Here is a 14408-nt window from a genome sequence, read left to right on the forward strand (position 1 = left end):
GTCTAGCTAATTATTACTAGGCGATACCATGGACGTAATGGCTTATAATTAGCGTGGCATTAAGCAATAACTTATAGGCGAACAAACACAAGTAGTTTGTGTTTAGAATGATTTCATTTACTTGTGCCGAGCAAATGAAGCTACATTCGAAACATCCATTCTGAGGAAAGTTGCAGTGCATGCAGAGGTCAAGCTCATCTCATAGGCTAGGCCTGAAAATGGAGCTACCAGTAAGCAAGCTGTCATTTCCTGCAGGCGTTGTGGATGCAGCACAATGGCCAAGTTGGTTCTTTGCAACTGCATTACAAATAAACCGTCAGAAGAGTGAAGCATGAATGAAACGATGTTTTGCTGCCTTTTCATCTCTATTAGTTAACGTTAGCTACAGAGTGCTGCTCAAAGTCTACCGGCATCTACAGGCTACTTTTAAAACGTGGAATGTTTTCTTGCATGTTTCTCAATGCATGAGTTGACGTCGTTAATAAATCAAGACACCTTAAATGTGAAACTAAATACGCAACAGTGTCTCCTTGTTAAAGTGTCCAAGTGAAACATGTAGACTTGCGATTCAATCTGCGTTGTGGAATGTCACAAATCTCTCTCTTCCGCTACTTTCATTCATCCGCCACCGTGGCTGGTAGGTTGAGCAACTTCAGCCCGCATTTAGCTGGTGCTAATTTTCTCCCCTGGAAAATATCATAGCATGCATAATGTCTTGGCTGTGTCCAGAGAGACAGTTTCTAATATGTCTAAAATTTGATAAGTTGTCCTTTATGGTTGCATATCAACCCAGCCATCAAAGTTGAGAAGGGAGTCAATGGAGGAAAGTAAATATACCTAAAAACATGCCCAGACACAACAGTAACAACCTCAATAGAAGGCAGCTAAACCAGCAGGACTGCTACACGGCCTGCATCTCTCAGCGACATAGTTCTTCGGAGGAAGAATGAATGGCTGGGAAATGACTGACATCCAAAACATTCTACTTATGGACCTATGCAATCAGCAGCTATGCCAGCACTTGCTGCGAGACAGGAAAAAAAGGTGCCAAGATAATCAGCCCTTCCTTGAATGTCATCTGATCAGGTCATAAACTTCAAGTACAGACAGTCACATTCATGCTGTCAACAAATGCAGCTATAAAATAAACCATATTCACACAGGTGGAGCAGAACCCGTTTGACAGCTGCTGTTAGAGTCTATAGCCTCAGAGAACTGGCTTGCACACGGTCTGATCACAAAAACCCTCGTGACTACACCTGCTCGCTCACTCACACACTGTTGATAAGGCACCAATTAAAACACCTCTGTGATCTCGAGCTGTACGTCACGCTGACACTTGGCTAAGACCAAGCACTGGTGAATACATGTGAAATAGAAATTGCTTTCCTGTGTATTTAAGCTGAAGAATGCAGCTAACACAGCGCAGTAGGAGGAGTCTGTCATACAGCAAACATTACAGAGATATCCTTAACAAAACAGAAAGGAGATCTTGTCAGTTTTGGGTGTGGCTGGCAGGATATCATATCTCCCACCAACTCCCTCTTTCCTGTAATCGGAACCAGGGAGACACAGAATAAGAAGGTGATCAGGAGCACAACATTTATACTAGTCATTTATACTAGTCTAACTCATACACACACACACACACAGACACAGTCACTAAAAGACAGAAAGAAAATATACATTATGGCAGAACTTGTTTTGATTTGGTGCGACAGTGGCCACTTTCAAGTGGCACCTGCCGTTAGGAAACGGTATGTGCCAGTGAAACACAGGCAGCATACCATTCTAGGAACCGGCATATGCCGCTGAACCACCAGGGCACACCATCAGCCACGTTTCGTTCGCGGCGCTACTGCCAGTGTCTCTGGCTTGCCCTACATTTGGGAGGGGCCATTTATTTTGCCTCCATAATAGTTTCAGGTGGACTTTACCATGCAGGTGCAGTATCACTAAGACAACTGAGAACAAAGGCTTTTTGTTTGGCTAGTCTTGCACTGATGCAGGTGGAGTTGGAAGAACGCAGCCTGTGTCCTTCAGCAGTATCCTGTCCAGATTATGGGACTTTTTTTTTGCTGCTTGTGCTCAACAGTCTAAGTGCTGTCTGTCAAAGTTAACCATACTATGATTTAAAGAGGCGGAGGACTAAATTATATTTGCCTAGGTTAGCATGCAGTTGACACAAGATGACTCACATGTAAGACACAGTTAAGTACTACAACTGAGCTAACTAAGAGTTAGCTTTGGTTGAATGTATACGATGTGAGTAGGACTGTGTATGAAATGTATTATTTTACTCTACATGTTGTCATTTTGTTGTGAATTATCCTGAAACTAGCCAAACAGGTTAAACGCCACACACACACACACACCCCTCCCCAAACGCACCAATTACGTATGCTTGAAACCAGACCGTTGACTCAAAGGGCTTACTAACATACCTGCTGGGGAGACACACCTTGCTGAAGTTATACGTTTCCGTAGTTATGCAACACTATGTGCATCTACTACTGCTCACCTGGCTGCTCCCTGAGGTTAGCAAGAAACGCCACGGTTTCCTCGGTACGACTGAAATCAAAAGTTAGACCACTAACAGCTAATCAATTTCTTGCTAATGTTCTGTTCTGGACTCATGTCTTGCTAAATGAACGGCTTCAAGTTGATGTCATTATGCTCAGGTGTGTTAACGCCTACTTAAGCTAGTTTTTGGCCTGGACGCATTGTTACTGTAGGTTTACAGTTGACAACAAGCTAGTCAGCGGTTAGCCAACCAGAATACGAGATTTTATTAAAACTCATCCTTACCAATCTCTGTACAAAAAATAACGAATGCTGCCGTCGTTATAGACACTTATCCCACTTATTTCACAGGACATGGTCATGGAGTTTTTAGGAGCCATTCGGGTAACGGTTAATATGGTACATTTGGCATGAAAGCAATTCACCAAGCAAACTATTCAAACTCAATACAAACTGTCGCTAAAACAAATTCGTAACTTAGTGCCCACAAAAGTATGTGTTTTAGCGGTGTAATGGTTGTGAGATAGCAGGTTACTTAAAGCATTTTTTAAACATATAGGTAAACAACCTTTTGTTGGTTATTACCAATACGGAATAGAAGAATTTATGTGGAGAACAACGTAAATTTAATTCTACGAAATGTGCAAATCAGTTGATATATAAGACACTAAACTGCCTGATTTCTGGGTGGAATATCAGGAGTAAAGATTAGCCAGCTAGCCAGTGAAATTAGAATGTCTGGCTAAACAAGCAACTTCAGCTAGCTTGAGTTGGAGCCGTTCAGGTGTTGAACAGAAAGCAGGTGCCTGTGATGAACAGGGTACTTCAATTGTTAGCCAACTGGATCACAAGCAAACACCTGTGGGCACCAGTTCTCTGGAAAAATGAAGTGCGGGCCCACCTCCCAACCCACCTGAATGTAAACGGTCTTTGCTCAGCCGATGTCCACCGTTTACAGCCGCTAGATAAGATTCCACCTCCGGCCAGTGTCCAGTGTGTTTTAGTTGTCTAGGAGCTCTCTCCTCATACAGAGTCAAGCAAAATATGACCGGACCGAAAGCGAGTACAGGTTCCAAGCGACAGCGTATTTGCCGAGGAAATATCACGTCTGACCACCGGTTAAAATCTAAAAACTGCTCCTTTTTTCCACCGCCTCGGCGGTAGCCTTGGTGTTTCCTGCTAGGCTAAACTTCACTGCTTTGCTAACTCCTCCCTTATGATGCATTCAAGTGCACCTCGTAAATTCCTACGGACAGTTAAAATCCCGCCCCACTTCCGCGTTAGCTTTTGTTCCAAAAGCTTTCATAGCTCCGTTCAGTTTTTCATAAACAGCTTCTTTCATCATTCTTTCTGCAAACGTGATACTGTCCATATTCTTAGCAAAATCGGTATCTACTTCTGTATGGCTTGTACAATTGAAACATGTCATAATTTTAACAAGGACAAAAGAAAAATGATTTGGGGTTCAACAACTATAGTTCCCATAAATCTTTGAGCTTGTCTGCTGGGAAATGTGGTTTTTGAATGTTAACAAATATTGTTGATGGTGGTTAAATTTTTGTAGCCATTAAAAAGTGGACACTGAATTTTGAATATGGACATGAATAAAGTGCACTATTGTATTCTTGTTTACAAGTTACAGAAACAGTTGACTTGTATATTTGTATGTTGTTGTTGTTTATTGTTGTATTGTTTATATATATACTTTTATATACTTTATACATATTTTTCTTCTTTCACCTACTTGTATGTACTTAATAGCTAAATGTTTGTTTACCTTTGTTCAGCTTTGTTGTCCTTGTTTTTTTTAGCTGTATTTCTGTTTCTGTGTAAGTACATTGAGAGGAACAAAAACCTGGAGTCCGATTCCTTGTTTGTATGTATGTGTACATACTTTGCCAATAAAGCTCACTCTGAAAATGCCAGTATCATGTTAGAAAGACCAATGAAGACCCCTCTCACACCACCGATTATTCGCGTTTGGTCTGAAAAGGCCTTTAGTCTGCTTCAGCGGTATAAAGGCCTTTTCAGACCAAATGCGAATAAAGCGGACGTAAACTTATCCACGCCGAGTCAGAAACTTTCGGATTTCGCCACGCGGTTTAGTTTTTTTCGCAGCTGTTTGGATTTCAACGAATTTCGGATGCCAACAAACGAGCCAACCAATAAAATTTTGACTTTTGCTCGTGCGATCAATAGATTCAGACGTTAATGTCATAATTCCGTTCACACTCATCAAGATGGATATTGATGGGCTGATCCATTTGGTCTCACAGCATAGTGCTCTGTTTGACAAACAACATAAAGATTACAACAACAACGAACTCAAAGACAACATCTGGCAAAGTATGGCGGTTGAACTGGCCTGTGACGGTGAGTAGCCTGCAAAAGAGGGTAAACATCTTTCGTTGGCAAGGTAAAACCATTCATTTTCAAGTGCATTAGATAACGTTATGCAATGGACATTAGCCAGTGTATCCTCTTTTTTTTAACCCAAAAGATAGATATTAGAAATTCGTCGTCTCTGCTGCTGCTGCTTGAAGATCCTATGACAAGGATGAATGGATGATTTTGTGTCGCTGCAAAGCGTTCATTTTTGGTGGAATATTCATGTCGGACTTGGTGTGAAAGGTTTGAACGCGAAAAATCATCAGCGGATATATTCCACATTTTTGTTTCGTCCCCGATGTGAAAAGACCTTAGTTACCTTGGTTACTGAGCAGGGAATCCTGTAAGCCACAGCAATGGAACGGATCTCTCACTTCAATTAGCGAGACTTATCAAAATAAGCCAGGATTTTCCTTTATCCAGCTTGAAGGAACACCCCTCAGGTATTGGGAGACATTAGGTTAATGGCAGACAATCATTATATACGATCATTACACTACACTAACATCTAAAACCTGTGTTTACAAGAACCTGATGGGTACTCAGATTTCTCTCATCCAGGGCCCTGTTTCAGAAAGCAGGTTTAGTGAAAACTCGATGAGGGAACTCTGGGTTTTCAGTTCCAGAAAGAGTTTCTGTGTCTCCTCCCTCTTACAGAGCCTGGCACGCGGTTTTATTTCCTCACTGATTCAGTCCGTATCGAAGCGCATTCGTTAGCAGAGGGTTCCTGTATGTCCGAGTCAAAATCCTGGTTGGATATTAGTTTGTTACTCAGGACTATCTGAAGTTACCGCTTTAATGCTCTGTGCACTGAGTCTGTGCACACAAGACAGCCGTCAGTTAGAGCAGTTCCACTGAAATGTTTATTGCACACAAAGTGTAATCTCAGTTTAAATGGTAAAAATCGGTAGGAGGCTTTAGACACGTAGGATCAAAAAATAATTATCTCTATCACTCATGATGTGATTGGCCGCACTGGTGGAAAATAATTCGACTACTTATTCATCTTCAGCTGATGGCCCGTGTGTTTTGTCAGATTAAAGCTGAATCTAAAGTAGGCTATGGCCTAACACACAGTCAGATTCCACCACTTCATCATCCATTAAGGAAATGTAGCCTGGTCTGGTAAATCAATGGACATGGATGACATGGATGAATCAATGGACAACACTGAATAAAACTTTATGGTACTAACTTATTGACACTTTTCCCCACTCTGACTTTTTTTATAGATAAATGTGCATAGTCTGCATATACATGCATTAATAGCTCTACATCCACTGTGGCAAGCTTCGGGACAGACTTCCCTCTCCACGGCAGAAACAGGAGCTGTCATAATTTTTCGTAATCATGTTTCGTATCAGCATCTTTCGGAAGCAGCAACTTTATTATCATTATTATTATTATTTTGAAGTAGAAATTGTACATCAATAGGCTATATGGCAAGTGATACATCGTCAGTAGTAGGCTCTTTATTAAACGGAGCACACAATGTAAACATAATTCTAACCGAAGGGGTCTCTCTTCATATACTTCAGTGATTTGCAGTAGTGCTGGCTCTCATTAAAACCACCAATAAGGGTTGGGTCTTAATACATTTACATTTGCTGATAAAAAAATGTAGGCCTACCTAAAATAAATAATGTATTCAACAGAAATTCAGTTTTCTGAAAGCTGCAACTGTTGCCATAATCCACCAGCTGTTGGAAGATGAGAGGAGGCATTTCTTTTTCTGTAACCATCTTCTCATTTTTCACTCTGACGTTTATAAGCTGCTTGGTTTTTGCAGCAGTCGCTGTAAATACACAACACTTTACAATCTAATGAACATGTCTACCGTTTTCTAGACTGGAGAAGGGTATATTTGATTCTAAATACAATGTAACCTGTAAGTTGTGAACATCTGTATGACAATATTAAATGTCCATCCTAGTTTGAGCAGTTTACATTTGTACAGCTAATCACACGGCATGGAACGTTTGTACAGAGCGTCTTCCATGACGAATCGTAGAAAAGGTTTCAGTCGTAGTCATCTGGACACTGTTTTCAGAATCAAGACGTTTGGCTCCCATCTGGAAGTCATTCTCAATGACTTCCAGATGGGAGCCAAACGTCTTGATTCTGAAAACAGTGTCCAGATGACTACGACTGAAACCTTTTCTACGATAGAACACTCCTGGACGAATGAGGGACTACACCGTCTTCCATGACGAACACAACACGGCATTGCACGTGACCAGTAAGTCAGCATCGATGGCCAAAGGTCAAAGCCAGTGGAAGGGTTCAAGAGAACAGGTGGTGAGACTGCTTTCACCTCAAATACGTGTTCAAGCCCATCCTCAGTTAGCCTCTCACCACACTGTTGTCACAGACACGCCAGGCTCCACCATCATCCAGTCACAGCGCCCTCCCTCACCTGAGTACTAATCACACACACCTGCTCCCCATCAGCACCTCATCACCTCTGGGATAAAAGCACACCACTCGCCGCAGCCAGCTGTCTGGTCTCTGAACATAAGGACTCTACGTGTCGATGTCGCAAGACTTCCCCCGTTCTACTCCAGCGTGTTCTCCCCATCTCCACGCTTCATCTACTCATCAACGGCCTGCGGCACAGTAAGACTAAGGACAGTAGCAACAGCCAGTATTCAGCCTATTACATGTCCGTATCCTCACCTCTTACCTGCATACCCGTCTACTCCGTGCTGTAATCCAATAAACCATCATCTGTTTCCGTATCGGTGTCTCCTGCCTAGCTGTCCGTAACAACTATACAACATGGTCATGGGTTCTTGTCTCCGCTTGAGCGACAATTTTTCCCTCATTAAGGCATTGGCCATAGCCATATGCACCATTGAATTGATGTATGCCTTGAAGCAAGTATTGGGAAGACTTTGGAGACCTTTTGTGTGTTTTGTTTTTGAGTCCATCCATTTTACCCCATGTGTGTCGATTCTTTCAATGTCATCTACAAACAGCTTGAGGTAAAAACATTTCAGGTTTCCCCTTTCCAAACCAAACACCGGCTCGAAGAATGTTTTTGAAACGAATATTTGCTGTCAGTTCATTGATTTCCACACCTGATCAGCCACAGAGAATATGGTCACGAATTCAACACTTTGAGTCCATCACAGTTCCAAAAGAGTGATATGTTGTCTTTTTTTTAAGGAGGAAGAGTTTCATACATTTCTCCTCGCACACATCACTCAATCTATCTTCATTTTGAAGAGTACTCTCCTCTCTTTGTAAAATGTCTCTAATCTGGTCTGCCAAAGAGGCTGATTTAAAAAAAAAACAAAAAAACAAAAGTTGCCTGTCTTCAAATTTTCATGTTCATTATACCCTAAATAACACTCAGGACACTCCATGGATCCTTTTGGAAGTGAGTGAATCCGATGGAGCTTTGAAAATCTTCCTGAATAGGTGGAGAGTCTGTGGCAAAAGGTTGTTACATGGTAAAAGAGTACTAAAGTTTTAAGAAGTCCTCCACGGCACATGCAGTCGTGTTGTGCCTTAGCGAATAGGATAGTACAAGCACCACACACTGCAAGTGTCATTTCTGACCGGAGAAAAGGGTGCCCCAAAATATTTAAAATCTGTAAAACCACAATAGTCTTTATCAGAATCAATGTCCTGGTCATTGTGGACCTCAGTGTCCTAACAAATAGCTCAGGATAGATGTCCATACACTGACCCCGGCGGGCGGAGCGCGTGACTGCCTTAGACAATGGACTAAGCGAGGGCGGACTGAGCGAGTGGAGGTGCGTTGCGAACTCGGACTGCTGCGGGTCCCCCTGACCCCGGCGGGTGGAACGAGCGAGGGCGGAGGTGGGTTGCGTTGCCTGGCAACCACGCTATTGTTATCAAAATGGACACGGGGTCCCTCTGACTGGTGGCGGCGGGCTCTGTCTGTCCCGGGTCTCGCCTACACACACATGCACGGGTGCTGTAAGCGCTACCTTTTTGCACCCGGGCCTGGTTGCTCCTTCTGCAGTGATAGAGGGCGCGACCCCGGGTTATGTATAACGGTACTGCTATTATTGCTGTCGCTGGTGCTACTGCTTGTGATAGTGCTAGTGCTGTTGCTATTGCTAGTGGCTAGCTAAACAACAATAACCCGGGGTCCCTTTGACCCCACCGGAGCCGCGGGAGGGTTAACATACGGCAGAGCAGGGGCCCAGGGAAGTTCCACCAGAGGCCAGTTGGCTCACAGAGGGAAATTCCAAAAGGTAAATATTTTAAGCTACCATTTTAAGTTAGAGCCTGTGTCTTTTTTGTAATTGTAGTAGAAAATCATATCATGTACAGTGTATACTGAAAATAACTCCATCCTAAGGATATTTCATGGTAATGATTTTGTAAACAGTCACTGAAGAGTAAGTTCTGTAAATTAATCTGCATATTTTCTGAAAGGATTGTAGCGTTACTGTTTTAAGCCTATTTCTTGTGATCTGAAGGTGAAAATTGGTTCAAACACCACAATCAAGTGGGGAGATTGCAAGAAAACCCAAAAGGGAGCTGTGGGTAGCGGTCTTTGGAAGGCAGGTGCTTTCAACCCACAGTGTGACTGCCAAAATGTCAAATGCATTCAGGGAGAAAGAGGCAAAGCCACAGCTGGCCCCGGACAAAGTTTCAGACATTATTGGTGCCAAAATTCAGAGAAATTCTTGAGGTTTACTTAAGTTTACTTTATTTGTTTATCAGGGACAAGACACATGGGTTTCCCATATGTACACTGAAACATGTAGTTTTAGCACGGAAATCTGAAAAAGTAACTTCTTCCACAGAGAAAAGGTTACATTACTTTTACAACAAAAGCAGCCATTCAGCTATTTACACCCGACGTGAGCGTCATGCGTGGGTGATTATTGCCGGCCGTGGGGGGTTGAGTGCTGGCCACAGATCATATATTGTCGGCTGTTGTATGGCACAGCTAATGCTACTGAGCCATCATTTTGTATTGTGTTCATTCAGAACAAATAGGGGCATCTTAAGCCAGCTTTGCATGTGTATGCTCACTATTCTACTCAGGAGTAATATGGATAGCAAAGCATTTTGTAACTCACCATTCAGTGACCAACTGAAATGAAAAATGCTTGATCTGATTCCGAATCAGACGGCTCAAACATGTAGGGCTGGACTATGCTGATTATCGCTTGCACCATTGCTGTGAGTGACTGTTGCCATGAGGATTATTGACATAGGCGGAGCCAGGGAGATGTCAGTCATACTCCATAGACTGTACAAAAGGAGATGTCAATCAAAACGTGATCTGCCACGCCTACACAGTCTTGAGAAATGGTCTAAACAGCAAAATGAGCTGTTTTTGAACTAGGTTTTGTAATAGTTATGAACAAAAAATTTTGTGGATGCTTAATGATTATGCTTTGATATCATATATGCATTTTTACTATTTCAAGCCAAATTTCCAGTGGCTTTAAGAACAGGAAACATTGCTATATGGGCATGATAAAACGTCAGTATTTGACGACTTGGGAATGAGAACGGGTTGCACAGAGAGACATGGAGATGTTACTTTGTAGCAAATATTTTCGTTTATGTTCTTAATATGTATTTGTGTAATTAAAATATGATTTGTATGTGCTGCTGTTCTCTACCTGAATGTTTGTATATTATCATGTTAGTAAAAAAACAAAACAAAAGCAACATAGAAAGTCACACTGATCTGTTTTTCTGTCTTTGAATACACCGTGCGTCTGATCGACTTCAAACTTGGCGGGTGTATCGCTGAAGACCCTAAGGAGTGTTGTGTCGAATTTGGTGCAATTTGGCCAGATCGTTCATCCAATCAACACACTTAGCAGCAATCAACCCACTCCGAACGGTCATGCACACCGAACAGACATGCGTACCGAATAGGCACGACCCCCGACAACGCTGCAAGCAGCAATACCCGGAGCCAAGCAATCAGCCCACTCCGAACGGGCCTGTGCTCCGAAATGGCCACGTCCCGAACGGGCGCTGCACTAGACTAGCTTAACTGTAAAGGAAGGAATCTATGAATGTTGCATATCTTGAGAACAGTTAATCTGATCAACTTCACACTTGGCAGCTGTATTGTTGAGGACCCGAAAGAGTGCAGTGACGAATATGATGCAACATGCGACACGTTTAATATTAATAAACTTTGAATAAATAGCGAGCGGCTATTACCACACGAGAAATGGTGAATTAACAGTGTTATGAGTCAGCGTTTAATTCGGCATGTATCTGATCCACCAACCAGCACTATTTTAATGAGCAATCTTAATTTTTGAAACAGTTTGCTTTTTTTCCCCACTAAAATAGCACAGGTAAACAACAGAGGCTGGTAAGTTGAGGCAACAAAATCCAAAATCATGTCAAATTTGTACAGAAATACAGTCTCTATGTATTATATTGATGCCGAATTGACAAGAAGACTGTCGACTGTCGGACGCCTTTTATCTAGTGTTTATTCTAGTTATGTGTTTTTGCGGATACATAAGGAATTGTTAGTCATATTTCTTTAGGGAGGGAATACTGTATACATTTTTCAATGTTTTGTCACCACTACAGAAACACTAGGTAACTGCGGTTAGTTATTGGTTTGATTAATGGTTTATAGTCTGTGTGTTTGTATTGATTACTGATGGTGGCTGATCAGGGTAATTGGCAGCAAATTGATTGTATTGTAAGTTTCTAACAGTAGTATGCAGTAAATGGTTGCCCTTTTTGTTTGCATGTTTTTAAACTACTACTAACATGTTGTGCTTGATTCAGTGTACAGTTTTAATAAACTCAATACTGTTTTTCGATACACTGACTCCTAATTGTTTTCAGACTGTTTTGTCTTCATACAATGTAATTATCACTTTATTTTTTTAATTCAAAACCAGTGGAAGCACAAATCTTTTGAGCAAATATACCCACTCAAATTATCTGAACGGAAGGCACAGAAAACTGAGAGCCCAATATGATCCATCCACTTTATTTTCTGATGCATATTTTTTCAAAAGCTGTTATGTATTTTATTTTTAAATGCAGCCCTCTTTTATACTTGAAATGAGAAAATATTCACTATTACAGTAGTCTACTTAATATCTGTATATAACAGAATGTTAGTTTCTTTCATGTTGTTGGTGTATATACTCATTCAGACCTCAAATCAGCAGTGTTAACTTTTATATGCGTTGAAGCAGTAATACTGCAGGCCAAGCAATCGTCCCATTCTGAACAGGCCCGTTTTGAACGGGTACTGCACTAGTCTAACTATAAAGGAAGGAATCTCTGTCTATTTCTATCATAGACTGTATATAAAGATGGACGACATGACAGCTCCCCAAAAATGAAAAGTTAAAACTGGTTTCTTTACTTAATAATACTACTATTAGGGCCCGAGCACGAAAGTGCAAGGAACCTATTGTTTTTGGAAGGATTAATAATAATAATAATAATATAAAAAAACTTTTTGGGATAGCACCATTCATAAAAGAAATGCAGCTCAAAGTACTTAACAACAAAGAAAATTACATGCACCAAGTGCTTCACATGAAAGACAGAATGAACATAAAAACAGGGATAGAATGCCATAATTATGTAAAAAATGGAAAGATGGAAAATAAAACCCTCTTGATAATTAAATTAAAACTAAAATAAAGATAAATAGAATACATAAAATGCATAGCATAAGATGGAAAATAAAACCCACTAAATAATAATAAAAAATAAAGTAAAAAAAAAATAGAATGCGTAAAATACAGCACTTTAAACGTAATACAGCAGTGCAATGAACTGCTGCACTTCTTTTAGTGCAGCGTTTCCAACTTGTATCAGGAAAGTCACAGCTAATTAAAGGCTAAAGTGAAGAGATTTGAAGTTTTTAGCTTGCTTTTTAAAAAATATTTAGCGAGCTGGCTTCCCTGAATAGGTAGTGATGTTCCATAGCTTTGGGGCGTCACTGACAATAATAACTTTATTTGTATAGCATATCTCATGCAAAGATGCAGGCCAAAGTGCTTCACAAGGCATATATCAATAATAAACAACAAAGGCAATAGAAAGAAGAAAGAGAATAAATAAACAGTTTGATAAATGATACCAGCAACGTCAACCCAAATTAAAAGCCAAGTTAAAAACATAGGTCTTTAATTTATTTTTAAAAAATACCAAGGGAGTTTGCTGTCCTGAGATCCAAGGGGAGAGTGTTCCACAGTTTAGGGCCGTAAAAACACAAAGCAGCCTCACCAGATTTCTTGTGGGACACTTTAGGAACTTCTAAAAGAATGGCAGTGGAAGATCTGAGAGTTCTTGTTGGGACATAAAATGAGAGGCAGTCGCTAATGTATGAAGGTGCTAGATTATGTAACGCTTTAAAGATAAGTAAAAGGATTTTAAAAACAATTCTAAAAGATACAGGTTGCCAGTGCAGTGATGCGAGCAGATCTCTTTTTTTTTTTTGTATTGGTCAAGATCCTGGCTGCAGTGTTCTGAAAGACCAGTAAAAAGAGAGTTGCAGTAGTCCAAGTGACTAGTTATAAAAGCGTATTTCAGCATTGTTGTGAGTTTCCTCAGATGGAAAAATTATGTTTTTGTGACCTTGTTAAAATGGCTAATAAAGTTAAGATCAGGGTATAAAAACACTCCCAGATCAGTAACGCCTTTTGATTTGCTTGGACAGACTAGCAAGCACTGACTCAAGTCTCTGCCTTTCTGCTTTTGGACAGAGTAGAATTTCTGTTGGTTTTTTTTCCTCATTTCTTTTTAGAACATTTTTACTCATCCAAATGTTAATGTCAATGAGACAGGTAAAAAAAATCATTTAAGGAACTGTAATTGCTGGTGAAACAGAGATGTAAAGTCGTGTATCGTCCGTGTAACAGTGATATTTGACATTATGTTGATGAATTATGCTGCATGTATAAAGAAAAGAGAATAGGACCCAGAATGCTTCCCTGCGGAACGCCGTATTTGATGTCAAGTGTCTGTGACACAAAGTCATCTAAACTAACAAAGAATTTTCTTTCGGACAGGTATAAGTGAAACCAGTCGAGCACTGTGCCAGAAAGACCCACCCATTTCTCAATTCCATTGATTAAAATGCCATGATCAATCATATCAAATGCAGCACTCAAATTTAAAAAAAAAAAAAAAAAAAAAAAAAAAAAAAAAAAAGAGGACCGCTACATTGTTTGAGTCATTGAAATTCTTAGTCATTTACTACCTTTTAGTAAAGCTGTATCAGTGCTATGGTTGAATCGAAAACCGGATTAGTATTTATCTAAAATATTATTGGTGTTCAGATGACCTTGTAACTGCTAAAATACAATCTTCTCAAGAAGTTTACTCATAAAAGGAAGATTTGAGATAGGCCTGTAATTTGCAAGGTCACTAATGTCCAGATCAGGCTTCTTAAGAAAGGGTTTTACTAGAGCTGTTTTAAAAGCAGAGGGGAAGGTACCTGACTACAGAGATGTGTTGATTATTCTTGTTTCATGGGAGATGCACTGGAAGCTGGA

The 14408-nt window shown here is 40.6% G+C and overlaps 1 protein-coding gene across 7 annotated transcripts in view; it reads right to left on the reverse strand.

Moving 5' to 3' along the window:
* The window catches only part of llgl2 (LLGL scribble cell polarity complex component 2), a 45768-nt gene extending 42001 nt beyond the window's left edge, over nt 1-3767 (reverse strand). For 4 of the 7 annotated variants that reach the window (XM_044178446.1, XM_044178447.1, XM_044178442.1 and 1 more), the window contains exon 1: nt 3437-3766. The gene's annotated coding sequence lies outside the window, so the exon portion shown is untranslated. Of the gene's footprint in view, nt 1-2444; nt 2469-2521; nt 2661-3436 lie in introns of those variants that run through there. The other 3 variants (XM_044178449.1, XM_044178443.1, XM_044178444.1) reach the window with 3 other exon arrangements.
* Nucleotides 3768-14408: the final 10641 nt, after the last annotated feature.

Source organism: Siniperca chuatsi, linkage group LG20, assembly GCF_020085105.1.
Source record: "Siniperca chuatsi isolate FFG_IHB_CAS linkage group LG20, ASM2008510v1, whole genome shotgun sequence".
NCBI lineage: Eukaryota > Metazoa > Chordata > Actinopteri > Centrarchiformes > Sinipercidae > Siniperca > Siniperca chuatsi.